The sequence below is a fragment of the Homarus americanus genome, unplaced genomic scaffold (genome assembly GCF_018991925.1).
Source record: "Homarus americanus isolate GMGI-L3 unplaced genomic scaffold, GMGI_Hamer_2.0 scaffold6317, whole genome shotgun sequence".
Classification (NCBI taxonomy): domain Eukaryota; kingdom Metazoa; phylum Arthropoda; class Malacostraca; order Decapoda; family Nephropidae; genus Homarus; species Homarus americanus.
Window position 1 is genome coordinate 19,676,104 of NW_024730668.1, and position 27,759 is coordinate 19,703,862.

The following is a 27,759-nucleotide window of genomic DNA, read 5'->3' on the forward strand; positions in this document are numbered from 1 at the left end:
TGCCTTGCGGATTAACCTTGGTATGTACAAGGCTACGGAAGTAAACCCCGAAAGAAAAATTTGCGGTGGAGCCCCGCATCAGGCAGACATGCTTACAGAGCTCCAACAAGACCCCAACGGCGGTGGATGAAGGCATTGCTTGATGGACAGGTTACTAAGGCGAAACCCAAGAAACTGGGCTATCGGCTGTCCATTGCAACTCGCTCCTCCCGGTCGTTGCAACACTTGCACCACTAGATCAGGAAAAGGGAGAGCCAAGATGTGTGGTTGCAGCCTGCGCTCCTGCCTCACCACATAAATAAACTCATGCACAGCCATCATCCAGCTCATCACACCTCTCATTATCATCAAAACTCCTATACCCCCAAAAAGTCCTATGGCGACGGACGAGTGGCGACGGGGACAGGCAGAGATGACTGCTGGGAGTCTCTAGTCACAACTCTGTACATGGGTGGCACAGATAAGATGGTCGTTTATGCACTGGGATCTAGGCAGCAGTGCAATCCGGTCCTGTTTGTGCGACTGAGTAGCCCTTTCGAGGAGCCACTCTGCTCACCTCACATGCGGAGGGGCTAGAAAAGGTGCCCTATACATAGTCTACTTAAAAACCAACCTGACTGGGCAACCGCACCCAGTAAGGTCATCCTTATGCAGTCGAAAACACAATCAAAATCACAGATCCAAACAAAAACAAACTATGTAATCTCTTATGGTCGCTGCATGGAATGTCAGGATCCTTCTGGATACTGGCAGAAATGAGTGTCCTGAAAGAAGAACCGCCCTTGTGGCAAAAGAGCTGGCTAGGTATAACATCGACGTAGCAGCCGTTCGTGAGTCCCGGCTCTCAGACTAGGGTCAACTCACAGGACGGGAGTCTGGCTACACCTTCTGGAAGGGTAAGCTTGCTGCGGAGAGAAACCGCATTCCTGGAATTAGCTTTGCCATTCGCCAACGCATCCAACACAGGCTAACTGAAATGCCTATTGGGATCAACGAGCGCCTCATGACGCTCCGAGTCCCACTGAATTACTCACGTCATGCCTTCTTCATCAGTGCATACGCCCCAACACTGGATGCAGAGGATGACATCAAGGAGGCCTTTTATGCTGACCTTGACAGAGTGCTAACCTCTATCTCAGAGAAGATAAGGTTGTGCTCCTAGGTGATTTCAATGCCAGAGTTGGCAGAGATGATTGCATTTGGCAGGGAACCACAGGGAGAAATGGACTAGGCAAGTGTAATGCCAACGGCCTACTCCTCCTCAGCAAGTGTGCTGCACACAACCTATATGGCAGTGAAACATGGGTCACATACAGGAGGCACATCAAGGCACTTGAAAACTTTCACCAACGTAGTCATATTCCATCCTCCGTGTTCGCTGGGAACACAATGGAACAAATGCCAGTATTGTTGCCGACACCATATGTAGGAGCATCGAGGCTACCATTATCCATAAACAACTGCGCTGGACTGGTCATGTTACCCGCATGGACAACAGTAGACTGCCAAAGCAGCTACTCTACAGCCACCTAACGAATAGTAAACGTAACACCGGCGGGCAACTGATAGTATAAGGATAGTCTTAAGACAATCCTGAAGAAGTGCCAAATCGACCCCCTCGCCTGGGAGACAATTACTACACGTCGTAACGCTTGGAGGAGCACCACACGAGAAGGTGTCAATACTTTCGAGTTAGCCCAACTGGAAACCGAGGCAGACAAGCGCCAACACCGGAAAGACGCTGCCACCTCCCGCACTAAATGTAGCCCTCCACATGTGCAACATATGTGAACGACTCTGCCGGTCATGTATCGGCCTCTTCAGTCACCTCAAAACTCACCAATGAAGGTGACATCCCTAATAACTTATATCATTGTATCATAATCGATTCCGAGTGACAACAAAGTAGTAGTACTAGTGTGTGTGTGTGTGTGTGTGTGTGTGTGTGTGTGTATCAGAACAAACATACGGTACTGCATATATCATTATGAACACCTGTGAATATATTTGGTATTTGTGTTCTGTTCTGTGTTTCATGGTGTTTTGTAGTCTTTCATTTATTAATTCTTGGGGGTTGTTTTTGTATCATTCATTATTCATGATTTTGTATAATGATAAGTAATGAATTTGCATCTTTCTTTTGTTCTCATAGTTTCCTCTGATCATATATACTATTTTTTGGGGTGTAGACGGAGTAGATAGAGCACTCGTCTTCTGTTTAAGGGTAGCTGGTTCGACCCCTGGGCATCCTAGTCCACCTAGCTGTACTGTAAATAAGTCCCTAATGGGCAGTCGTGTCTTTCACCTTCATATATGCAATATTAGGTGAAAGTGATAATTAGTCTTTTGGGCAGGGTGGATACAGCATACTGCAAACTTGGCCATTTGTGATCAGGCACTGGACTCGACTTTCTTTACATCACAAACTGTAAAGTGAGGTACCAGGCATGTGAATCCACCCACCCACCCATGCAATACGAGGTTACAACACATCAAGGACAAAGAAAACCAAAATACTAACCTTGACCTTGGTTTTCCTCCTCCCCTTCCTCCTCTTCCTTCCTCCTCCTCCTCCTTCTCTCTCTTCCTTCTTCTCCTTCTCCTTCTCTCATTCTCCTTCCTTCCTCCTCCTCCTCCTTCTCCTCTCCTCCTCCTTTCCTCCTTCTCCTCTCTTCCTTCTTCTCCTCCTCCTTCTCCTCCTTCTCCTCTTCCTTCTCCTCCTTCCTTTCCTCCTCCTTCCTTTCCTTCCTTCCTCCACCTGCTCCTCTTCTTCCCCCTCCTCCTCCTCCTCCTCCTCCTCCTCCTCTTCCCTCCTCCTCCTTCCTCTTCTTCTTCCTCCTCTTCCTCCTCCTCCTCCTCCTCCTCCAGAAGTCTCGTTTAGCTACAAGAATCTTAAGTCACTCAGAGACACAAGCACAACCTTTTCACTGTATTAGATTAATGTTGATCTATTCATGTGGCAGCGCTTTACGGCCTTACTAACAGGATTCTCTTCATGTTTACCCTCTGTTACCCACCTGCCTGTTGCCTCAAGCTGTCGAGGTTGTCTCTTGTTGGTGTCAGTCGTCATCTTATAATTAGTCACTTGCGAAAACATCAACACATTTTATAGCGAATAATAATAATAATAATAATAATAATAATAATAATAATAATAACGGTAATAGCTATAACAACAACAATAACAACAAAAACAACAGTAAAATAACACTAACGACAATAAACTGAACTAAATCCGATAAACTAATAAAGTTGTGTATTACATATAACCTGACGTCACACCTGCAATGTTAAATTACAGGTATACTGGTGTGGGAGAGTAAAGGGTTGAACTAATTAACACATTTACCTGTCTGTCAAGTTTTCAGGTGTAAATTATAGGTATCTAGGTGTATATGGTCAGGTTGGGTTAAAGAAGTACGAGTGTCTGTAGTGATTGTTGAAATAGCCTCTCCCGGTGGATGACGGTCTCAGTGAAGTCAGAAATGGAGGTTGAGGCAGATAAGTTAGCTGTCCCGTGTGTAATATATTCAACAGAAGAGGAAATGCTGAGCGAGGGGCGTAATTGCTGCGGTGTGATTTATGCGTTAGCGACACACACACACACACACACACTATGAAATAACACCATCAACAAACAAACAGTTTCTTCTTCACAAAAAACCCTTCATATATAACTTCCTTCATTAGCCTGAAGTGACATACATACATACATAATACATACATACATACATACATACATACATTACAACACTGTTTTTCATTCTCTATATACCTTCACATTCATTAGGCTCCTACAATATGGCGGGAAAATTCAGTCAAACCTCTAAATGGATGATATGAGGGAGTTTTATGTGGTTGGATATTCAAGGCCTTTAGATGCTCTTTTATAGGGAAAATTAAATGATTACTGACCACTAGAGGAGGAGGATCACTCTCTGGCTCGACCTTGAATGTGTACTCGGAAGACTTAATGCATGGTGGTGGTGGTTTTGGTGGTGGTGGCGGTGGTGGTATTTAAGGGATTATTTTTGTGTGTTGGTCATTCATTCGTTAGTGTTATGGGATCAGTAGTGTTGTTGTGAGTCGTTAGTGTTGTTGTGAGTCGTTAGTGTTGTGAGTCGTTAGTGTTGTTGTGAGTCGTTAGTGTTGTTGTGAGTCGTTAGTGTTGGTCATTCATTCGTTAGTGTTGTTGTGAGTCGTTAGTGTTGTTGTGAGTCGTTAGTGTTGTTGTGAGTCGTTAGTGTCGGTCATTCATTCGTTCGTGTTGCTGTGAGTCGTTAGTGTTGGTGGAGTCGTTAGTGTTGTTGTAGTCGTTAGTGTTTCATTCGTTAGTGTTGCTGTGAGTCGTTAGTGTTGTTGTGAGTCGTTAGTGTTGGTCATTCATTTGTTAGTGTTGTTGTGAGTCGTTAGTGTTGTTGTGAGTCGTTAGTGTTGGTCATTCATTCGTTAGTGTGTGGAGTCGTTTGTTGTGGAGTCGTTAGTGTTGGTCATTCATTTGTTAGTGTTGTTGTGAGTCGTTAGTGTTGTTGACGTTAGTGTTGGCTATTCGTTAGTGTTGCTGTGAGTCGTTAGTGTTGTTGTGAGTCGTTAGTGTTGTTGGAGTCGTTAGTGTTGGTCATTCATTCGTTAGTGTTGTGTGAGTCGTTAGTGTTGTTGTGAGTCGTTAGTGTTGGTCATGCATTGTTAGTGTTGTTGTGAGTCGTTAGTGTTGTTGTGAGTCGTTAGTGTTGTTGTGAGTCGTTAGTGTTGTTGTGAGTCATCACTTGTGTTATTGTCAGTCACCAGCCTCACCAATCCATCGCTATTGTAACTCAAACCCAAACCTAAACCTAACCTAACCTAACCTAACCTAACCTAACCTAACAAGACAAACAAAATTAATGAAGGCGTCCATATACACCACCTGACAGCCTGTATAAGAGTGATTATAGTATATGACAGCTGGGAGTATATACCTATCCTTCTGTCAGCCGTCAGCCTGCAACAATAGAAGTAATTACACCAAACTTTTTTTCCTGCAGTAATTGAAAACCAATACTGATCTGGTTGACGTTTATGGTCGGTAGTCCTATAGATAAAGTCTAGTTGGATAGCACTCTTTACGTCCATAGGCCCTATCACAAATATCCCGACTCTATTGTTTATTTGTTTACATACATTTAGTGATATATCTACATTTGTCGTATATTAAACAAAAAAACACCATCTATTAATGTATAAGTAAACACTAGGTATATAATTATTCTTATTTTCAATCGTGTTCGTAAAATCAGAAATACAAAATCAGTCTATCATGTATTGTATTTTATAACAATTTACTTATACAATACACACTTAACCCATTTACAATTTACAATGCAATATACCAGTGTAAAATAAGCTCTTGAGATGATCATATCAGTGAAGACTTCCATATCGTGTCGTCTTGGTTTGTCGTCTTGAAATAGGATTTATGACTTCTTCCTCCCAACTCCTCCACCACCTCCCACTCCTCCACCACCCCCCTCCTCCTCTGATCACATTTACGAAACAGTTCCGTTTCTCTGGGGTTGATATCACCTTGACTCGTTTGATGGATGAGATGGAGCCTGTGGAGAGGAAAGGAAGGGTGGAGGGGTGGAGAGGGTAGAGTTGGGGTAGCGGAAGAGGTTAAGGGAGGGAGGTGGGTAGGAGGGAAGAGGTTGGGAGGGTGGAGATGAGGGTTTTAAGTGGAGAAGTTGGGGGAATGGGGCTGGTGAGGGAGGGGTGGAGGGGAGAGGGGGGGCATGGAGGGGTGGGAGAGGAAGCGTATAGGGTGAGGGAGGATTGGGAAAGATGTGACAGGAAGGGAGAATGAGTGGGTGGGATGAGAGATGAGAGGGGGGGATGGAGGAAGGAGAGGAAGGATGAGTGGGAGGATGGGAGAGAAGGAAGGATGGGGGTGGGTGGGGGGGGTGGGATGGGAAGAATGAGGGAGGGATGGGAGGGAAGGAAAGGATGAGGAGGATAAAGCGGCAGGTGATGGAGACAAATTATTAAAGAGGAGAGTGGAAGGAATTGGATAATGGAGGAAGGAGAAAATAGAAAAGTGAACGGTGGGAAGGCAAGATAAGGAGCGAGAATAGCGAAGGAGGAGAAGGAGGAGAAGGAGGAGGGGAGAAGGTTGAGGAGGTGTGAGAAAGAAATGAGAAGAGGAGAAAAGAGAATGAGGGAAGAGCAGAGGAGGAGGAGGATAAATAGAATGAGGAAGAGGGGAGGAGGAGAATACGGAGGAAGAAGAAGAGGAGGAGGAGGAGGAGGAGGAGAAGGAGGAGGGGCAACACCTTAAAAAAATATAGAGGGCAGGAAAGAAGCGCTGGGAGATTGATTGGAGAGGGGAGGAGAGGGAGAGAGGGAGAGAGAGGGAGAGAGGGGAGGAGGAGGAGAGGGAGAGAGGGGGGAGAGGGGAGGTGCTCTAGCAATGAGGAGGAAAGGATTGGGTGGAAGGAGTAATATTAATGGTTTGGAGGAGGTAGGAGGAGGGGAGGGGTTAGAGGAGGGGAGGGGTTAGGAGGAGGGAGGGGTAGGAGGAGGGGAGGTTAGGAGGAGGGGGAGGGGTTAGGAGGAGGAAGAGGAGGAGGGGTGGGGAGGAGGAGGAGAAGGAGGAAGAGGAGGAAGATAAGGAGGAGGGGGTGGTAGGAGAAGAAGAAGAAGAAGAAGGGTTTGGATAGAGAGAAAGAGAGAGAGAGAGTTAAGGAGAGAGGAAGGTTCACAAACACCTCACTCCCAGCCTCTAGTACTTAATCAACAAAATCTCTCTCTCTCTCTCTCTCTCTCTCTCTCTCTCTCTCTCTCTCTCCTGAATACTTTTGTTAAATCACTCAATCAGTTTCCCTTGAAGGTTTTGTTTGAAAGGTGTAAACAATACTCTACTTTGTCTTCTTCTTCTTCTTCTTTCTCGTCTACCTCTTCTTCCTTCTTCAATTCCTCCTCTTCTTCCCCCTTCTCTAACTCCTCTTCTTCCTCTTCTTCCTTCTCCTTATCTTCTTCCTCCTTCTCTTTTTGCTTCTCTTCCTCCTCCTCCTCCTCCTTATCCTCCCTTTTCCCGTAAGATGTCTCAGATTTCAACAACTAACACCTTCTTTCTTAACTCTCCTACAGTAAGTTTCACCGCTGTTATCCCAAAGATTTCCCATACTGACCATTAATCACCTTGTCGTTTCACTCTTTATCTCACCACAAGGGGCAGAAACTTTCTTTACTAGGAATATCAACTTTCCAAAATTCCTAGTCTCACTTTCTCTCTTCCCAATATAAACGTTCCACAACAAAATGTCTTTCCCAGTGTGATTAGTAACTATTCTCTATTTAAATATGTCTGATACTTTTATCTATTTTACTTTTTTTTTTACACACTTTTCTGCTTCCACTTGTGTGTGTGTCAGCAGAAAGTAGACAGCAGGTACACCAATATTTCTAAAGTCTCAAGTTTCCCACAATCAGATGAATTTAGTGGACCTGTAGTTTTTATGCACACACACACACACACACACACACACTTGATCTTATTATACTCAACAAACGTAAACAGAGCCATTGAGATTCTACACACAGTGGTTAAGTAACAGCCTGGGACGAGTGGTTCAATGTGGTTAAGGTGCGGTCAAGGTCATGTCTATTAAAAGGTCAAGGATATAATAGTCATTCAAGGTCAGAATTCAAACAGCAGGACATTCTTTAACGTGATTTAAGTTAATGGTATGAGGGCAGTCTGAGCTAATGTATACACACACACACACACACTCTCTCTCTGTCTCTCTCTCTCTCTTTTTCTCTTCTTCCTTTCATCCTTTCCTCTTTCTCACAGGATTCGTTTTCAAGTATTCACCTCGGGCGCTCGTTTCATTCCCAGGCTGTGGCCCCATTAAATTTCCCTGACCCAACGATTTGTAAAGTCAAGTAAGGCAGCGTCTTTACTCGGCCATAAAGCCAACGTATGACCCGACATTAAGCATCAGTTTTCCTTAACCACCGTCAACCAAATTGCATCAGAGAGTATGAGGCGGCCACCAATGAGGGTCTAAACCAGAATTAGCTCCGCCAAATTGATCAAGTTGAGGCCTGTAAATACAAGGTGAAGTATGCCTCCAAACTTAACCTCATTTCTTGAAGGCCAAAATGACCCCGACCCCCTCCACCCTCTTATTTCTTGAAGGCCAAAGTGACCTCACCACAGTTTTAAGATCCCACGAGACACCACCCTTATGCCACCCCCTACAAAAACAACACTACAATGATACAATGATATGCATTAAGTCATGTGATCCCTTTAAATAATTATTGTATCTAATGAATCAAAGGAAAATTAAGACATATATATTATTTAACATATCAGAGTACACAAGTAGTATTTTGGGTTATATAGATTCATCATAACTGAGATACCAGGAAAATAGATAGATATTTCCTTTATATACCCAATTAAGATATGTTTTCACAGTTTCCTGGAGATCTAAGTTGATTTTGAGTCATAGAAACTCTCTTACGACATATTTTTCGATTTATTTCCAGTGAGCTAAAGGTTCTGAGTCGTGGATGATCCTTTAACCTTTAATATAATGATGTAGGAATGGTAACTGACCTCTCGTGTGTGTGTGTGTGTGTGTGTGTGTGTGTGTGTGTGTGTGTGTGTTTGTGATGCTCTCCAAGTGACCCTTCTTCCAGATCCTTGACCCCGTAAACGTGACCTTAGTGACCTGGCCTCTCCCTGTGCTGGAAGAGGCGGCTGGAACTCGTGAGGTGGTCATAATGGAGACCTCGCGACCTCACAGCGTCGTAATCTCCAGGCAAGGTGGAGATCCAGGGCTTACTGCGGTGGAGGCCGGGTCACTAAGGATCTGGGAGGGATGGAGGGAGGGAGGGAGGGGGGATTTCTGATGAGGGTGAGGGAAAAAGTGAGGTAGATGAAAAAGAGGGAGGAAAAGTTAAATGGGAAGGAGGGAGGGAGGGAGGGAAGGTAAATGAGAAGGTAGGAAGGAAAGGTAGATGAGAAGAAAGGAAGAGGGAAAGAAAGGTAAATGAGAAGGTTGGAAGGAGAAGGAAAGGTAGATGGGAAGAAAGGAAGAGGGAAAGAAAGATAGATGAGAAGAAAGGAGGGAGGGAAAAAATGAACGACAATCAGAATAAGTATCTACTGTATATGGTGAGACAGATGAGATGATTAAGTTTATTCATCTATATTAATATTATCTAAAACCCTTATTCTCAAAATGTCTTACGTCAACTTTTAATTTTATTTTATCGTAACAAGGAAATAATAATAATAATAATAATAATAATAATAATAATAATAATAATAATAATAATAATAATAATAATAAACTCCTCATTTTGGTATAATCTCACTCGAGCGTCAACACCATATTGGCTGCCATCTTTATAAAAAAAATAATAAAATATATGTAATAAATATCAATAAGATTTGAGATGGTAGAAGAAAATTGTATCCACACCTTCTAAGAGTAAAATTCTCTCTTCCGTCAAACTAACACTAAGTTCTTTTTTTTTTTTCTTCTTCTTCCACCTCTTTTCAGCTTCTTCTCTTCCACCCTTAGACACCGCCAGACACACACACACACACACACTCTGGGGACCTGGACTGACCCTTAAAAGTCACCCCGGAGAGTCCTTGCCCTCACTACTGTTTATGGCTGTGCTTAGGGTCAGGGTGTAATTTCTCTGGGACTCAGGGGCCAGTGGTGGTTGTTTGTGTGGGGGTTGGTAGGTGGTGGTTGTTTGTGAGGGGTTGGTAGTTATCATGAACCTGAGGAGGAACAAGCAAAGTTTAACCTGAATTTACTTCCAGACAAACTAACATGACTGAAAAATTTAATTAAAAAAAAAAAACTTAATTTTTTTCTTTAAAATTACCATCAAACGTTAGAACAAATCCAAATTAATTTCACATTAAAGAAACTCCAACATTCATTTTTATCTTGCAAATACCAATTGGGTGTTTGAGTTGCAATTTCTTTTAATGAAGGAGTTGAAAGTTTGGGTCATTGAGATATGTCTGACACGATGGCGCTAATGGCACAGGTTTTCAGGGAGTCACCAAAGTGGAAATTTTTCTCTCTTAACTGTAAATCTTCCTTCTCATGGCTGGGAATGTGACGCTCCAGCAGTTCCTATGAGATGAGACACTGGGGGTGGGGGGGGGGCGTTGTTCAGGGGAGAGCAAGAGGTGGTGTGGGGGGGGGCGAGGAGGCGGCGAGGAAGTGTTGGTGTAAGGCGAGGAGGAAGAGATATGTATGAATAAGTGAGAGAATGTATGAGCCTGTGGGCGAGTGTGTGTGTGTGAGACAGTGAAGGAGTGAGTCAGTGAATCAGTGAGATAATGAAGCAGTGGGACAGTGAAGTAGCGAGACGGGGAATAAGTGAGTCAGTGAAGCAGTGAGTCAGTGAAGCAGAGAGCGAGATAGGGAGGCGAGTCAGTGAAACAATGAGACAGTGAACCAGTGAGACAGTGAAGTAATGAGACAGTAAAGCAATGACTCAGTGAAATAGCGAGACAGTGAATCAGTGAGACAATGAAACGACGGGACAGTGTAAGAGTGTTTCATTAAGGCAGTGAAGCATTAAATCAAAGGAGAGAGAGAGAGAGAGAGAGAGAGAGAGAGAGAGAGAGAGAGAGAGAGAAGGACGTAAAATATATAGGCAAAGCAGATAAATATAATGAGCGTAGTGAAGGGAGGAAGTGAGGGCGTATGATAGTGATTGATGAATATGAGAGGGAGGGAGAGAAGGAAGGAGAGACGGAAGGAGGGAAGAAGGAAACACAAAGAGAGAGAGAGAGAGAGAGAGAGAGAGAGGAGAGAGACACAATGAGAGAAAAGAACGAGAGAGGATAAATGGAAAGAAACAAGGAAGGAGGAAGGAAGTAAGGAAGGAGGAAGGAAGGAAGGGGAAGGAAGGAAGGAAGGGAAGGAAGGAAGGAAGGAAGAAGAGAAGGCGAGAACTCACCCCAGGGCAGCATATCACCCTGTCAAACACACACACACTAACTCTCCTCTACGTTGTTATGTCTCCCTGCACACCTAGAAACTCCTCACCACTATTCTCCCTCTTCTCCCTCTTCTCCCTCTCTCCCTCTCTCCCTTGTCTCCCTCTTCTCTGGAATGTGACTCGTGTCCCCGCTCTGTCACACTCCCTCAATTGACTCGTGTCCCCCCCCCTCCTATCCTCCCTCCTGATCTGTCTCCCTCCATTGACTCGTGTCCCCTCTGTCACACTCCCTCCATTGACTCGTGTCCCCCTCTGTCACACTCCCTCCATTGACTCGTGTCCCCCTCTGTCACCTCCCTCCATTGACTCGTGTCCCCTCCCCTCTGTCACACTCCCTCCATTGACTCGTGTCCCCCCCTCTGTCACCTCCTCCATTGACTCGTGTCCCCCCCCTCTGACTCTCCATTGACTCGTGTCCCCCCCTCTGTCACACTCCCTCCATTGACTCGTGTCCCCCTCTGTCACCTCCCTCCATTGACTCTGTGTCCCCCCTCTGTCACACTCCTCCATTGACTCGTGTCCCCTCTGTCACCTCCCTCCATTGACTCGTGTCCTCCCTCTGTCACCTCCTCCATTGACTCGTGTCCCCCCCTCTGTCACCTCTCCCCTCGTGTCCCCTCTGTCACCTCCCTCCATTGACTCGTGTCCCCCTCTGTCACCTCCCTCCATTGACTCGTGTCCCCCCCTCTGTCACACTCCTCCAGTGACTCTGTCCCCCCTCTGTCCTCCCTCCATTGACTCCTCTGTCACACTCCCTCCACCCCCTCTGTCACCTCCCTCCATTTGTGTCTGTCACCTCCTCCATTGACTGTGTCCCCCTCTGTCACACTCTCCATTGACTCGTGTCCCCCCTCTGTCACCTCCTCCATTGAGTGACTCCATTGACTCATGTCCCCCTCTGTCACCCCTCCATTGACTCTGTCCCTCCATTGACTCGTGTCCCCCCCCTCTGTCACTCCCTCCATTGACTCTGTCCCCCTCCTGTCCACCTCCCTCCATTGACTCGTGTCCCCCCCCTCTGTCACACTCCCTCCATTGACTCGTGTCCCCCCTCTGTCACCTCCCTCCATTGACTCGTGTCCCCCCTCTGTCACACTCCCTCCATTGACTCGTGTCCCCCCTCTGTCACACTCCCTCCATTGACTCGTGTCCCCCCCCTGTCACCTCCTCCATTGACTCCCCCCCTGTCCCTCCCCCCTCTGTCACCTCCCTCCATTGACTCGTGTCCCCCCTCTGTCACACTCCCTCCATTGACTCGTGTCCCCCTCTGTCACCTCCTCCATTGACTCGTGTCCCCCTCTGTCACACTCCTCCGATGTGGACTCTGTGACTCTGTGTCCCCCCTCTATCACACTCCCTCCATTGACTCGTGACTCATTGATGTCCCCTCTCCCCTCCCTCCATTGACTCGTGTCCCCCCTCTATCACACTCCCTCCATTGAGCTGTCACCTCCCTCCTGACTCACCCCTCCATTGACTCGTGTCCCCTCTATCACACTCCCTCCATTGACCCCCTCCATTGATCCCCCTCTGTCACACCCTCCATTGAGTGTCCCCCTCTGTCACACTCCCTCCATTGACGTGTCCCCTCTGTCACCTCCATTGACTCGTGTCCCCTGTCACCTCCTCCATTGACTCGTGTCCCCTCTGTCACCTCCCTCCATTGACCGTGTCCCCCTCTGTCACCTCCCTCCATTGACTCGTGTCCCCCCCTCTGTCACACTCCCTCCTTGTATAAATCTAGAGGAAGAAATACTCCCCTTTTTTCCCTCCTCTGAGACGTATTTTTGTTATCTTTCCTCCTCCACTTATGTAGGAAAAAAAACATACATTTATTTTCTTCTCTTCCGTTTTATTTTGTTTGGTTTGTAGTTCTCTATTGAACACATTATATTATTGGTTCACATTCTGTTATTGTAGAGTTATTGAACATTTTGTAGTGTATGTTTAAGAGAAATTCACTTCTTGTAGATTTATTGAACATTTTGTAGTATATGTTCAAGAGTTAAGACTTTGTTTATACACTCTGTTATCTATAGAGAGTCTGATTTATAAACAGTAAGTCTATCAGAGTATCTACTTTTTTTGTAGTTTTAGGAACTTATCTTGAAGCCTTATCCTGTAGGTTGTATGTATTTTTGTCTTGGTTTTTATTCGACAACATCCGGTGGAAGAGAGAGAGAGAGAGAGAGAGAGAGAGAGAGAGAGAGAGAGAGAGAGAGAGAGAGAGAGAGATAAGAATGAGAGAAGAAAATTGAAGATGGATAAATGGTGAAACTGAAGGATGTGTTGTAAAATATGTTCTTTTTTTATCAGTTTTTTGGGTGTCTGTATGTTTACACGCACACATACGTACACACACACACACACACACACACACACACACACACACACACACACATTACCTGTACACTTTATACACAAATACGATATCTACACCAACTGCAATTTATAACCCACCAGAACCTCCACATCAGCTGCTTCTAATTCTCCCTTCTTCTTCCACTTCCACAGATGATGACTAAATAAGAGGCAACAACACCTTGACCTCTATAGTCACTGCTACTAAGAGCGACCATGGGCAGACGACTCTCTCATGAACGTGTGATATGTGTAGTCACGTGTAAGGCATCACTATGATACACATGTGAACAATGGTGTAAAATAACATGTGAAAAAAAAATAAGAAAAAAAAATAAAAACCATAGTATTATTTTCGATGGAGTTTATACGCGTTACGGTATAGTGAAGATTAAATGAATGTCGTTTCTAGTGGATTTCAAGTGTACTGAGACGATATGACAGGAGTAACAATGTAAAAAAAAAAAGAAAGAAAAGATGGTGTATTTCCCCAACACATAGAGAAAAACAAAGTAGACTTACAGTAGATTTAGTATGAAATGTATTGCGATGTTTTATAACATTGTGAAAGAAACATAGCCGGTCCCAGGAAACTACCTATAGGAACTACCTTAATGTGTTGATAAAAAGTGAAGACGTGTAGTAGGTTGTAGAGGCTGTGGTCAGTGATATCGCTCGCTACTGTATTCTCACTCGAGATCTTTGTCCTCAAGATGGCCGTAACGTCTCCTTCCTCCCGCGTCGTGCAACTCCTCTTGGTGCTGCTGGTGGGGTCCTACTCGCTCCTCCCATCTGCTGCAGGTAAGTGTTTTAGTATTGAGTCCTCCGGTAGTGTAAGAGAGCGTGTAACATCGACTTTAAGTAATAAAGATTTTGAGACGATTTTTGAAGTGTTTACAAAATGCTCATGATGTCAAACTTTGTGTTTTCTTTCGTTATTAATGCTGTAAATGACGATATTTTTAACCTTCGTCTTTCGGTAAACATAAAGGGAAACTAAATATTCGAATAATACATAACGATCTTTTAATTAATGTATAGTTCCATTGTCTTTCTCAACGCTATATTTCTAAAGATTTTTTGAGGTTTATTAACGTCTTCAGGTTACATAAGGAACTTGTACTGTTGAAAGGTCTTAGTGTATCTATATTACAAAGTTGTGGTCTATATAATATTGTATCCGGGTACTGTATTACTGTATTAGGTTCATGGATCTGTCAGAGAGAGAGAGAGAGAGAGAGAGAGAGAGAGAGAGAGAGAGAGAGAGAGCAGACGCCAGAATAGAAAACCGCGAAAGAATCTTGAGAGAATACCGTAAAAGCGACACCAGTTACACATCACCAAGTACGTTACAACACAGTGCAGTTCCGTGTATCGCGTTCGTCGACCCCGCGCTGGCAGCTGCTGGGAACGAGGAATAAAAATATCACCAAAACACGAGAAAAAAACGAGACTTTCCGAGACAAGATCAACAAGAACATAACCTGTTAGTTTTTTTTAATGTATTTTTTGGTTTATTTTCAAGTTCATTTGTGTTGTGATCTTTTTCCTGTTGTTACGTCTCTTCATTAGATGGAATTGAATTGTTTATTAACGAGGCAGGATCCAAACCAGACAACCTGTTATCACACACACACACACACACACACACACACACACACACACACACTACAATATTCCAATCATTTTGCCTTTCAATCAAATTCTGTACTACTCGTTAACGTTACCTCTTTTTAACGAACTACATAGAGATGAAAGTCCGTTATATCGAGAGTCCGTTAGATGTCAACCCTCTCCATCCCACGTATAATATGGAGAGAGAAGTCCGTTATTAGGAAGATTAGGTTAGGTTAGGTTAGGTTAGGTTACTCGTAAGGACCAATAACATACACACACAAAGGGCGGAGTTTTAGTTGAAAAATAACCCAGCCTGGTGAGGTAGAGTAGAGTAGAGTAGAGTAGAGTAGAGCCTCAGTTTTAGGGAGCATTAAATGTTACAAGGTTAGAGCCTCCCGTGGGTGTGATAATTCTGAAATTACTGTTGAGAGTGAAAGTGATGTTGTGTGTGTGTGTGTGTGTGTGTGTGTGTGTGTGTGTGTGTGTGTGTGTGTATGTAGTTGTGTGTGTGTGGGGTATGTATGAGTGTATGTATGTGTGGTGGTGATGACGGTGGGGTTGAGGTGGGGTATTTAGGTGCCAGGCTGTCCCACGGCACCTAGAGGAGGCACTACAGCTGTAATTATTATGTGTAGCTGTTGGCAGGCGAAGTTGTCGGCCCACCACCAGGAAGCTGTCGGCCTACCCACCAGGAAGTTGTCGGCCCACCCACCAGGAAGCTGTCGGCCCACCCACCAGAGCGTTGGGTTTTTCCGGCCTACCCACCAGGAAAGTTGTCGGCCCACCCACCAGGAAGCTGTCGGCCCACCCATTAGAAGTTGTCGCCTACCCAATTGCACAGAAGGTCGGCCCACCCACCAGGTGCCGTCGGCCTACCCATCAGGAAGTTGTCGGTGGTTCACTCCACCAAGTTGTCGGTTCACCCAATTGCGAGTTATCGGCCCACCCACCAGGAAGTTGTCGGCTCACCCACCAGGAAGCGTTGTCGGCCCACTCCACCAGGAAGGTTTGCCCACCCAATTGCAGGAAGTTACCGGCCCACCCACCAGGAAGTTACTGCCCACCCACCAGGAAGTTATCGGCCCACCCACCAGGAAGTTATCGGCCCACCCACCAGGAAGTTATCGGCCCACCCACTAGGCAGCTTCCCCGCTCACCTCCCCCGACAATAAGTCACATGAAGAATGTCGTGATCTAGACCCGATTATTTCCGATCTTCACGCCCACACACCCTCACGCCCACACACCCCCACTATTCGAGCCTCACCTGCCTATGTAAAGGTTGACATATTGCGACAGTTAATAAGAAGGGTTAGGTTAAGTTAGGTTCGGTTAGGTTAGGTTAGGTTAGGTTAGGCTAGGCTAGGTTAGGTATGGTTAGAATAGGTTAGGCTTGGTTAGGTATGGTTAGATTAGGTTAGGTATGGTTAGATTAGGTCAGGTCAGGTCAAGTACATATACGTTAACACAGATATAAGTCTCATTTTTAAGATTTTAGAAGAAGTTTACAAGAGTTTAGTATTTGGTAAATATTTTCAGCCAATTCCTCCCAACTACCATAACGCGACAATATAAACGATACCATGGTAAGCAACACCGTGGGGGACTCGCAGGCAATATTCTACCTACCCAGCCCGAATTTCATGAATAACATTTATTGATAGTCGATAAATCGTAACAAAGTTTATTGGTACGTAAATCAATGCGCTTTTATCATTGCCTCTCGCCGCCGGTCGACTCGTAGCGGCCGAACACTTTAATATTACGTGTGTGTGTGTGTGTGTGTGTGTGTGTGTGTGTGTGTGTGTGTGTGTGTGTGTGTGTGTGTGTGTGTAAGCCAGGGATGGATCACTGGCAGAGGGATATTGGCCTCTTTGGTCGGGGTACATAAGGCTATTTAAACTATAGGCCTGGTTCTTGTGCCTTCAGCGACCCCCTCGTAAATATTTCTGTCATTCTCCTAACTTAAGAAAAATTCATTACATGTTAGTTATATTTTAACATAGAAGAATTATTATTATTATTATTATTATTACTATTATTACTATTATTATTATTACTATTATTACTATTATTATTATTATTATTATTATTATTATTATTATTATTATTATTATTATTATTATTATTATTATTATTATTATTATTATTATTATTATTAATTATTATTATTATTATTATTATTATTATTATTATTATTATTATTATTATTATTATTATTATTATTATTATTATTATTATTATTATTATTATTATTATTATTATTATTATTATTATTATTATTATTATTATTATTATTATTATTATTATTATTATTATTATTATTATTATTATTATTATTATTATTATTATTATTATTATTATTATTATTATTATTATTTTATTTATTTATTTTTTTTTACTTATGGTTGTTAATAAATTGAATGCGTGTTAAAGATAAACGTTGTGTTATGATGGATAAATTGATTAAATAACACACGCGGGTCAAACCTCAATAGCTGACCTGGGAAAAGACAAATTTGTTTATGTTACAGGTATGGCTTTATTGGTTAGGTTACAGGTGTGGTTATATTGGTTAGGTTACAGGTGTGGCCATATTGGTTAGGTTACAAGTGTGGCCATATTGGTTAGGTTACAGGTGTGGCTTTATTGGTTAGGTTACAGGTGTGGCTATATTGGTTAAGGATGGGGAAGGGTAGGGGTGGTGTGAAGGGATGGGGGAGGGAGGGGTGTGGAAGGGGTGGGATAACTAGGGGAAGGGGTTGGTTAAGTATGGGTGGGGGGGGTAGAGGTAGGTGGGGGGTAGGGATAGGTGGGGGGTAGATAGGGGGAATATATTGAACACATACGCATCATCGACGACCACGTAAACAGCGGTATCACCATCGATCATACCCAGCACAAGACGCTGATAGCCTGCAGTAGCCAGATACTAGCCTTAGGTAAACACATCCTGACGCTCCCTATGTATCAAGCGATGAGAGGAGGGTGAGAAGGGGGGAGGGGGAGGGGGACCCGGTTCTAATAGGGCCGTTAGTAGCTGCAATGGGCTCCCCCAATCCCTATAAAATATCCCACTCTTAATGGTTAAGTTTGGTGTTGGGGTCTATTAAAACAAGGGGGGCCCCATTGGATCTGCCACCGAGGAGCTCTAGGTAAGCCATTCGTCTCAGGTATCGACAACCACTGATCAACAAGGTGACGATTGAACGAAATTAATCGCCGGAATTAATCTAATCCGATGCCCCTTTGAGGATGTCAGGTACAGACGGCTGATACAAGTAACTCATTCAGGTATAAGTGAAACGGATACACAGGTACAGTTTATTCCTTATGTTTATTCCTTCCGGTGTTTCCCTCTTCTCTTTCTTTCCTTTCCTCTAAATCCTTCTGTCTTTAATTTATCTCGTTCCACTGTCTCCTTTTTTCTCTTTTCCTTTTTCCCTTCTTCCTCTCTGTTTTTCGTTCTCTTTTTCTCTCTATTTTCCCTCCCCCTCTCTCTGTTTCTCTCTCTTTCCCCTCTTCCACTCTCATTTTTGTATCTTTCTCTCTTTCCCCTTTACATTGTCTCTTTTACTACCTCTCTTTCCCATCTACCTCTCTCCGTTTCTTCTCTCTCTCCCTCTCTCTCCTCCCTCATTCGTCTCTGCCCCACTCACCATTTTCAAGGTGCTTAACTGAGGTCGCCTGTCGTTTGTCATGTAGGAAATTTACCTTCACGTTTGCATATGAGAGATGGCAAGAAGCGCTATGTCCCGGCTGACGAGGAGCCTACAGGTCTTTCAAGAGTGGGTTGGGTATGGGTTGGGTTGGGTTAGGTATGGGTTGGGTTGGGTATGAGTTGGGTTGGGTTGGGTTGGGTTGGGTATGGGTTGGGTTGGATATGGGTTGTTGGGTTGGGTAAGGGCGGTTGGGTTGATTGCATGGGTTGGGTTGATATAGGTTGGGTTGGGTTGGGTTGGGTTGGGTTGGATATAGGTTGGGTTGGGTATGGGTTTAAGTTAAGCTAAGGTCGTTTGGGCTAGGTTAAGTTAGGTTAGGCTAAGTTAAAGTAGGTTGGATTAGGTTAGGTTAGTTTAGGCTGGGATGGGTTAGGATAGGTTGGGTTAGGTTAGGTTGGGTTAGATTAAGGTAGGTTGAGTAGGGTTAGGTTAGGTTGGGTTAGATTAAGGTAGGTTGCGTAGGGTTAGGTTAGGTTAGGTTAGGTTGGGTTAGATTAAGGTAGGTTGAGTAGGGTTAGGTTAGGTTAGGTTAGGTTAGGTTGCATCGACAATTCACAACATCATTACCACGTTAGACTCATCTTGGGGAAGGATCATCTTAGGACTGCAAAAAGGATCGTACTCTGCCAGCAGGACCCTGAAGGAGACGTACTGGCCGCTATATCACAGGGAGAACCCACGCCTGTGATGGATGTGTGAAGGACGCCCCCCACCCCCCAGCCCTCACAATGGGTTGTGTTCCGTGGGCAGTGGCATTGTGTATGATAGGGTAGGGTGTATAGAGTAGCTTGTAGGAGTGTGTGTGTGTGTGTGTGTGTGTGTGTGTGTGTGTGTGTGTGTGTGTGTGTGTGTGTTTATGTATGTGTTTATGTGTCATGTGTGTGTGTGTGTGTGTGTGTATATGTATGTGTATGTGTGTATATGTATGTGTATGTGTTCGCACGTGTGTATGTGTATATATATAAGTGTCTAGTAACTAATGTTCATCAGTATATTATGTGTAAGCTAATATCTTTGTTCACCTGTGTTAGGAACCTTGTTGTAAACCCTAACTGATGTCCTGATGAGGTTAGGTTAGGTTAGGTTAGGTTATGCTATGCTATGTTATGTTATGTTATGTTATGTTATGTTAGGGTAGGTTAGGTTAGGTAAGGTTATGTTATGTTATGTTATGTTAGGTTAGGTTAGGTTAGGTAAGGTTATGTTATGTTATGTTAGGTTAGTTTAGGTTAGGTTAGTTTAGGTTAGGTTAGGTTAGGTTAGTTTAGGTTAGGTTAGGTTAGGTAAGGTTATGTTATGTTATGTTAGGTTAGGTTAGGTTAGGTTAGGGAGGATGGCCACTGGCTCTGGTTATTTTCATCATCAGTGTGGTGGTGGTGGTGGTGGTGGTGGTGGTGGTGGTGGTGGTGGTGGTGGTGGGAGGTGACTCAGTATTAACACTCTCATCAACCACCAAGTCGACCACCCGCTTCGTCATATGTGTGATGTGTCGAGCAGCTGGTTTATGTCTTCATCAAAAACCTGAAGGTGAATTATTTTATATTTCTTGTGACTGATATTGAGATGAGGACCATTGGCTTTCATTTGTGTATATTACTAGATAAGAGACGATGTGTTGGTTGGTATATTTGTGGTTAGTTTATTTTGAGTGTAGGAGGCGCTCTGGTTTTGCTAGTGTTGTTTCTTATTTACCCATGGCGCTGAGTACAGTGTATAGAATAGTACAACTTAGTATAGTAGGTATATGGTAGTCCCCCCTGGTTTCTTATTTACCCATGGCGTTGAGTACAGTGTTTACAATAATACAAACACTTATTTCGATTTGTGGTCATAGTCACTTCATTATATTTGATGGTATTTCATATGAAGGTCATTTACACGTTCATTGTACTTCATGGTATAATACTATGTAGTGTTAACTCGTGGTATTTTAGGGTATATCATGGTAAATTATGGTAATTAACGATATTTCATGATATTTTACATTATATCATACTTAAATTTCACGATAAATCCTGTCATTTCGATCATGGCGTTAATTTTTTTTTTTTCGAGATATTTCACGTTAATTTAGCGAGAACAGGACAGGAAAGCATCAAGTGGCCTGGTAACCTTCACCTGAGTCGGTATTTGCTTGGATGATCTGATGATGATATGTTACGCCTAACTTAAACTCGCTATGACAATCAAGAAAGTGTTTATTGCCTGTGAAACTCCTGCAGGCGAAGCAGTAGAGGCCAAGAGAGTAAATATACCACGCCGGGAACACTTGGGAGGGGGGAGAGGGGAGGGGGGTGGGTAGTGTTGTCATTACCAAGAGAAGTTGGGCAAAAGAAGAGACATATCCGAGTTTGAGAAAGTCTCGCCTTATGAAGTCTCTAGGCAAAGTCTCTCAAACATTGCTGCTCCCTATGACTCACAACACGAGAGAGAGAGAGAGAGAGAGAGAGAGAGAGAGAGAGGTTTCAATAGAATCTGTTTTATTGTTTTATTGATGTCTCATGGTTGATGTATTACCCAGAGATTCATGTGAGCTATACAACATACGTACATACATACATACATACCCTACACATACATACATACATACATACATACATACATACATACATACATACAGCGGCACTAGCACGTACGCAGAGGTTCACTACACTACACACAAACACAATATTCTGGATTATCTGCCAAACTATAAATTTTATGGTGGAAAATTTCAACCCATTAGCTATTTTTTTTATTTGTTTCGGCGCGGGGCTCTCTCTCTCTCTCTCTCTCTCTTTTTACTTTCTTTTATTTACTCTCTCTTTTCCTCTTTTTGTATTTACTCTTTCATTTTATTTAGTTTTCTCGCTTTTATATTTACTTTTTTTCTCTCTCTCTCGGGTTGTACTCACATGGTTTATGTCATCGACGGAAATTAATACCAATAAACTCCCTTTTTTCCTGTTACACCGAAATTAAGGTGGGGGAGGGAGGCAGGGAAAGAAGGGAGGAAAGGAGAGAACTAGGGAAGTAGAGGAGAAGGTGCTAGGAGAAAGGGATGCTAGGGAAGGGTGGTTGTGGAAGGTGTAGTAGAGGTAGGTAGGGGAGGAATGGGAAAGAGTTAGGGGAGGTAGGGGGTAAGGGTTAGGGAGGAAAGGAGAGAACTAGGGGAAATAGGTGTATAGATTGGTAGGGGAAGAAGTGGTAGGCAAAGGAAGGTAAGAGGAAGGGGTGGTAGGGAATGGGGGTGGTAGGGAATGGGAGGTAGAAGGATAGTGGGGAAGGGGTTGATTGAGGAAGGGGTGTAGGAAAGGGAAGTAGGGTAAAGGCTGATAATTAAGGGAGGATAGGTAGTAGAGGGAGGAGGTGTCTGTGAGGTGGGAGGTGTCTGTGAGGAGGGGAGGTGTCTGTGAGGGGGAGGGTGTCTGTGAGGGGGAGGAGGTGTCTGTGAGGGGAGGTGTCTGTGAGGGGAGAGGTGTCTGTGAGGGGGGGGAGGTGTCTGTGAGGGGAGGAGGTGTCTGTGAGGGGGAGGTGTCTGTGAGGGAGGAGGTGTCTGTGAGGGGGGGAGGTGTCTGTGAGGGGGAGGTGTCTGTGAGGGGGTTCAGGGAGGGGAGGTGTCTGTGAGGGGGGAGGTGTCTGTGAGGGAGGAGGTGTCTGTGAGGGGGGGAGGTGTCTGTGAGGGGGAGGTGTCTGTGAGGGGGGAGGTGTCTGTGGGAGGGGGAAGGTGTCTGTGAGGGAGGAGGTGTCTGAGGGGAGGAGGTGTCTGTGGGGAGGAAATAAGGAGGAGAGGGGGAGGAGAGTAGTAGAGAGAAGGATTACAGGATGAGAACGAAGCTCGAGGGGAAGGATGGGTCTTAATAGGAATAAAGGGGAAGGAGGGGAAGAGAAGAAAGGAGGAATTATGTTCAGAGAAGCTGGTAGGGTGAGGGGTAATGGGGAGGAGGAGGAGGTATTAGAAGATGGGGAGTGTTAATGGGAGGGAGTTGGTGGGTAAGGGTCACAAATATCCTGAGAGAATTTAATGGGTAAAATAATGGTCGTGTTACAGTAATTGGGTAAAATAATGGGTCCTGGTTGAGTAAATGGGTAAAATAATGGGTTCTGTGAGTCAATGGGTAAAATAATGGGTCCTGGTAGAGTAAATGGGTAAAATAATGGCTCCTGGTAGAGTAAATGGGTAAAATAATGGATCCTGGTAGAGTAAATGGGTAAAATAATGGGTCCTGGTAGAGTAAATGGGTAAAATAATGGGTCCTATGAAAGTAAATGGGTAAAATAATGGGTTTAATGGAGAATCAGACCGTCACTCATAACCACAGACTCATTTTTCTCTCGTGTCCGTAACTTCCAATATTTGTCTCTCTTTATTTATTTATATTTGAGTTTCTGCTAAATATTTACTTGTCTGTAGACCCGTTTTCATTTACCTAAAATTTATAATGAATAGTAAACAGTCTGACAATTCTATCGCTTAACCTAAATTCATTCTTGACCTACTGACATGTAGACAAAGTTCCCCAATGACATATAGACCTAACCTAACCTAACCTTATGTTCTTATGTTCATACAGACAGACAGACAGACAGACAGACAGACAGACAGACAGACTGACTGACAGACAGACATGTAAATATATTCTCACATGACTGACCTGGGAACTTAGATTAGGTCAGGTCAGGTCAGGTCAGGTGGAGTTTGGCAATGTTGTCTGAGTAATGGTACATAAACACGTCACTTAGGGTAATGTATGAGTGAGTGAATGTTACAGGGAAACTTCAGGTGGGGAACAGGTATTTGCTAATTAGCCTTTGACCCAGTTAAAGTTGAATGGTTTCCTTCAGGAGGTGAGGTAAGAGTCAGTATTAACTCATGGTGAAGAATTGAATGGAGTTTCTATTACTATTTGGCCTTTAACTGTGTGTTAGAATTAATAGTTAGTATAAATGCTTACTCAGATGAGAATTTACTAGAGAATTTAACGTCAGAGTTTCAGTGTAGGTTCTATTTCCTATTGAATGGTGGTGATTCATTTTGTTGTCAAGGTGTCAATCACTTCTAAGACCTTTCCCGAGATAAGAAATACTAAAACGTCTTCAAGAGATATTTCTAAGCCATAATTATCTCTAAGCCAGCCTCCAAGCTATCATCATTATCTCTCAGTTAGTCTGCTATTATTATCTCTCAGTCAGTCTCCCAAACTATCGTCATTATCTCTAAGCTAGTCTCTAAGTCATTATCATTATCTCTCAGCCAGTCTCCAAGCTATCATCATTATCTCTCAGCCAGTCTCCAAGCTATCATTATCTCTCAGCCAGTCTCCAAGCTATCATTATCTCTCAGCCAGTCTCAGCTTCATTATCTTCAGCCAGTCTCCATCACCATCTCTCAATCCGTTCGGAGACCTCACTCAGCTCGTTTCACAAGACATCTCCTACCTCATTAACTCGTTTCCTCCTACACTCTTCTCCCATCCTCCTCCCCCTCCTTTCTCGCCTTCCCATCCTCCCCTTTCCTTCCCCTTTTCCAATCTTTCCATTCCTTCCATTTCCTTTCCTCTTTTCACGCCTTCCCATCCTCCCCCTTTTCCTTCCTTCTTTCACACCTTTCCATCCTCCCTCCTTTTCCCCTTCCATGCCTTTTCCATCACGTATTTCCGGTGTGGTTCTCGTTCGTAAAATGTGTCCCGTTGGTGTTGAATTTTAGTACGCTTACATAAGGGACACTGCTGTCAAGTTAGGATTATCAGTATAAATATCACATTAGGAGCATCTTACTCCTAGGCGACACGGTGCTGGTACAGTGGGGGGGTGTGAGGGGTGAGGGTCCTTGAGGGTGTGGGGGAGGGGTTGGGGTGGTGGGGGTTTGGGGGTGTGGGGGGGGGGGAGGTGGTGGGAGGGTCCTTTGAGGGGTGTGAGGGGAGGGAGTTATGAGGAGGTGGTGGTGGTGGGGGGTGATGGGGTACCACTAGATGTTCCTGAGATTATTAGGTGTTATAAAAGTTAATTATCTTGTACGAGAATTTCATACATACATATATTCATTATGCTATTACATACATACATTACATACATACATACCCATTCGAGTTAAGATAGATATAAGGTCTTACAAAAGAATGCCTAGAGTTTACTGATTTTCTTTCATGAATTAATTGACTTAAAAATATGACGTTTGATGTGTCATGAATCTGGAGGCTTCACTTTGGTCGTCATATATCGCTCGGTTCCAGGCGATATTTTTGGACTATCACCATCATACTGAAGCAAAGAAGAAGAAGTTGAGTGTAGATGAAGTCAAACTGAAGTCATGATTTGAAGTGAGAAAGCGTTGAGTCAAGACATCAGTTTAGAGAGAGAGAGAGGCCCCAGTACAAGCAGCTCTCTGTATTAGTAAATAAAGATGGATTAAACAAAACAGAAATATTTACTAGGAAGGAGATGAGGATAGACTGTGTGTGTGTGTGTGTGTGTGTGTGTGTGTGGTGTGTGTGTGTGTGTGTGTGTGTGTGTGTGTGTGTGTGTGTGTGTGTGTGTGTGTATGTGTGTGTGTGTGTGTGTGTGTGTGTGTGTGTGTGTGTGTGTGTGTGTGTGTGTGTGTGTGTGTGTGTGTGTGTGTGTGTGTGTGTGTGTGTGTGTGTGTGTGTGTGTGTGTGTGTGTGTGTGTGTGTGTGTGTGTGTGTGTGTGTGTGTGTGTGTGTGTGTGTGTGTGTGTGTGTGTGTGTGTGTGTGTGTGTGTGTGTGTGTGTGTGTGTGTTGTGTGTGTGTGTGTGTGTGTGTGTGTGTGTGTGTGTTGTGTGTGTGTGTGTGTGTGTGTGTATGTGTGTGTGTGTGTGTGTGTGTGTGTGTGTGTGTGTGTGTGTGTGTGTGTGTGTGTGTGTATGTGTGTGTGTGTGTGTGTGTGTGTGTGTGTGTATGTGTGTGTGTGTGTGTGTGTGTGTGTGTGTGTGTTATTTTTGATATGATAAACAGGATATTATTATTATTAGGAGGCTCAGTCAATACTTTATTAATGTATTATAGTTTAGGCTGAGGTCTCTTACGGATGTCTTGGTTATTTTACTACTCTTCTTGGCCTGGGTAAACACGTGCATTGCTATTCTTACCATAAGTTGTGGGTGACTCATGCTGGAAATGCTCTTTGCTGCCTAAAGAATGTTATATAAGTATGTGTTATATGAAACTCAAAAGCGTCTACCAAGAGCCTATAGTTTTTTTATTTTCTGCAGTATCTAATTTTAAACCTGTGTAGCAAAATAGATCTTTGGTAAAACATTTATATCTTTGACGAAGTTGGTTAACCTTTGAGATTGGTTTTTGCTCCTTTGACGAAGTTAGTTTAACCTTGACGGGATTGGTTTAACCAGCGACGAAGTTGGTTTAACCCTTTGACGAAAGTTTAGTTTAATCCTTGTGCACTTCTTTCAAAACGATACGCGTTTGACCACTCTATATCCTGCGGACTTGCTATCTTCTGAATTATGCTGCTGGTAACCCGGGCTTCCTTGAGCAGATTATATAGTGAAACGAATTATAGTGAGGCAGATTGTGTATGTAAATGAGAACTGAATTGTCTCTGTGGTATGAGCCAATTGTGTCATGGTGAAACGAATTATTGATGAGGCCAAGATTACTGTGTGGTGAAACTTGAATTATGGTGACAGATTGTGTGTGATGAAATATGAATTATGTAACAAATATGACAGATTATATAATAATGAGCAGATTCATATGTGGTAAAGGCAGATTATATGTGAGCGATTATATGATGGTAGTTATATGTCAAGTAGGGCAGGTGTATGTGGGAGGCCAGATTATATGTGGTGAAATGAATTTATGTAGGGCCAGATTATATAAATACATGACAGATTATATGAGGAGCAGATTATATCAAACCAGGTGTATATGACGGGTGTGCTGCTGGTGAGCAAAATTATGTGAAGGCAGATTATGATATGATGAATTATAGCAGGCAGGCGAATTATTAATAATAGTGAGCAATTATGTATGAAAAGAGGCAGATTGTATGGTAATGAATTATGAGGCAGATTATAACTAATTATATGCCGTGGAGCCTTGAATTATGTGAGCCAGGAATTCTGTGAAGCAGATTATATAGTGAGGCAGATGTATATGAATTATATGTGGTAGGAACATATGTAAGTAAAGACACCAATTATATGTGGAGTATGTGAGGCAATTATAGTAAGGCAGATTATGATGAGGCAGATTTGCTGTAGTGAAACCAAGTTATGGTGGTGAAGATAAGATGTATGTGAAGACAAAGGTGACAGAAGTGACACGTGAAGACATAAAAAAAAAAACTTGGGTTTCGATGTGGTTACACCTCCATATTGGCTCATTAAATGGAAGGTTCCTCATTTATCAGTTTCTTCTCTCGAAGGTATATGATGCTAACACACACACACACACACATTTCAGATATCTAACCTCCCGTTAGTTTTGCTCATTACAGAGACTGTTGACGTCAACCAGGAAATCATATTTATTGGACCAAAAATATGTTTGGTGACTCGTGGAGGTGAGTGCAGAGTGTGGAAGTACTTACTGGAAATGGCTGTACACGATTTGACGGTGAAACTGCACATAATGGTGAGGTCTTTTTGCAGAATGATTTTTGCCCTTACATACACCATACCATACCTGTATGAAACCGTCGAATTATCTCTTCGGTATGAAAAAGAACAGCAAAATATAATAAAAGATGACAAAATGTTCACGTTGGTTAAACTGATACAGAGGTTGTGGGGTTTGAGTGGTTGGATGGGTTCATGAGAGGTTCAGATGTGTTCAGAGGGGTTCAATTTAGAGGTTTCAGGTAAGTTCATGGGGATGGATGGTTCAGAGGAGTTCGTGGGGTTCAGATGGGGTTCTGAAAGGTTTCAGATACAGGATTGTATTAGTTCAGACGTTCAAGGGTTCAGATATTCTGATTTCTGAGAGGTTCTGTAGTTCATTCTTCTCTAATGGTGAGATGTTCAAACCTGGAACTGAAAAAGAAGTTTAGTATTATGCTGCTAAACCTGTTCCACCT

The 27,759-nt window shown here is 43.5% G+C and overlaps 1 long non-coding RNA gene across 1 annotated transcript in view; it reads left to right on the top strand.

Moving 5' to 3' along the window:
• LOC121867145 overlaps nucleotides 1-13,875 on the top strand; it is a 29,656-nt gene extending 15,781 nt beyond the window's left edge. The window contains exon 2 of the long non-coding RNA XR_006089091.1: nucleotides 13,540-13,875. This is a non-coding gene — a long non-coding RNA (uncharacterized LOC121867145). The remainder of the gene's footprint in view (nucleotides 1-13,539) is intronic.
• Nucleotides 13,876-27,759: the final 13,884 nt, after the last annotated feature.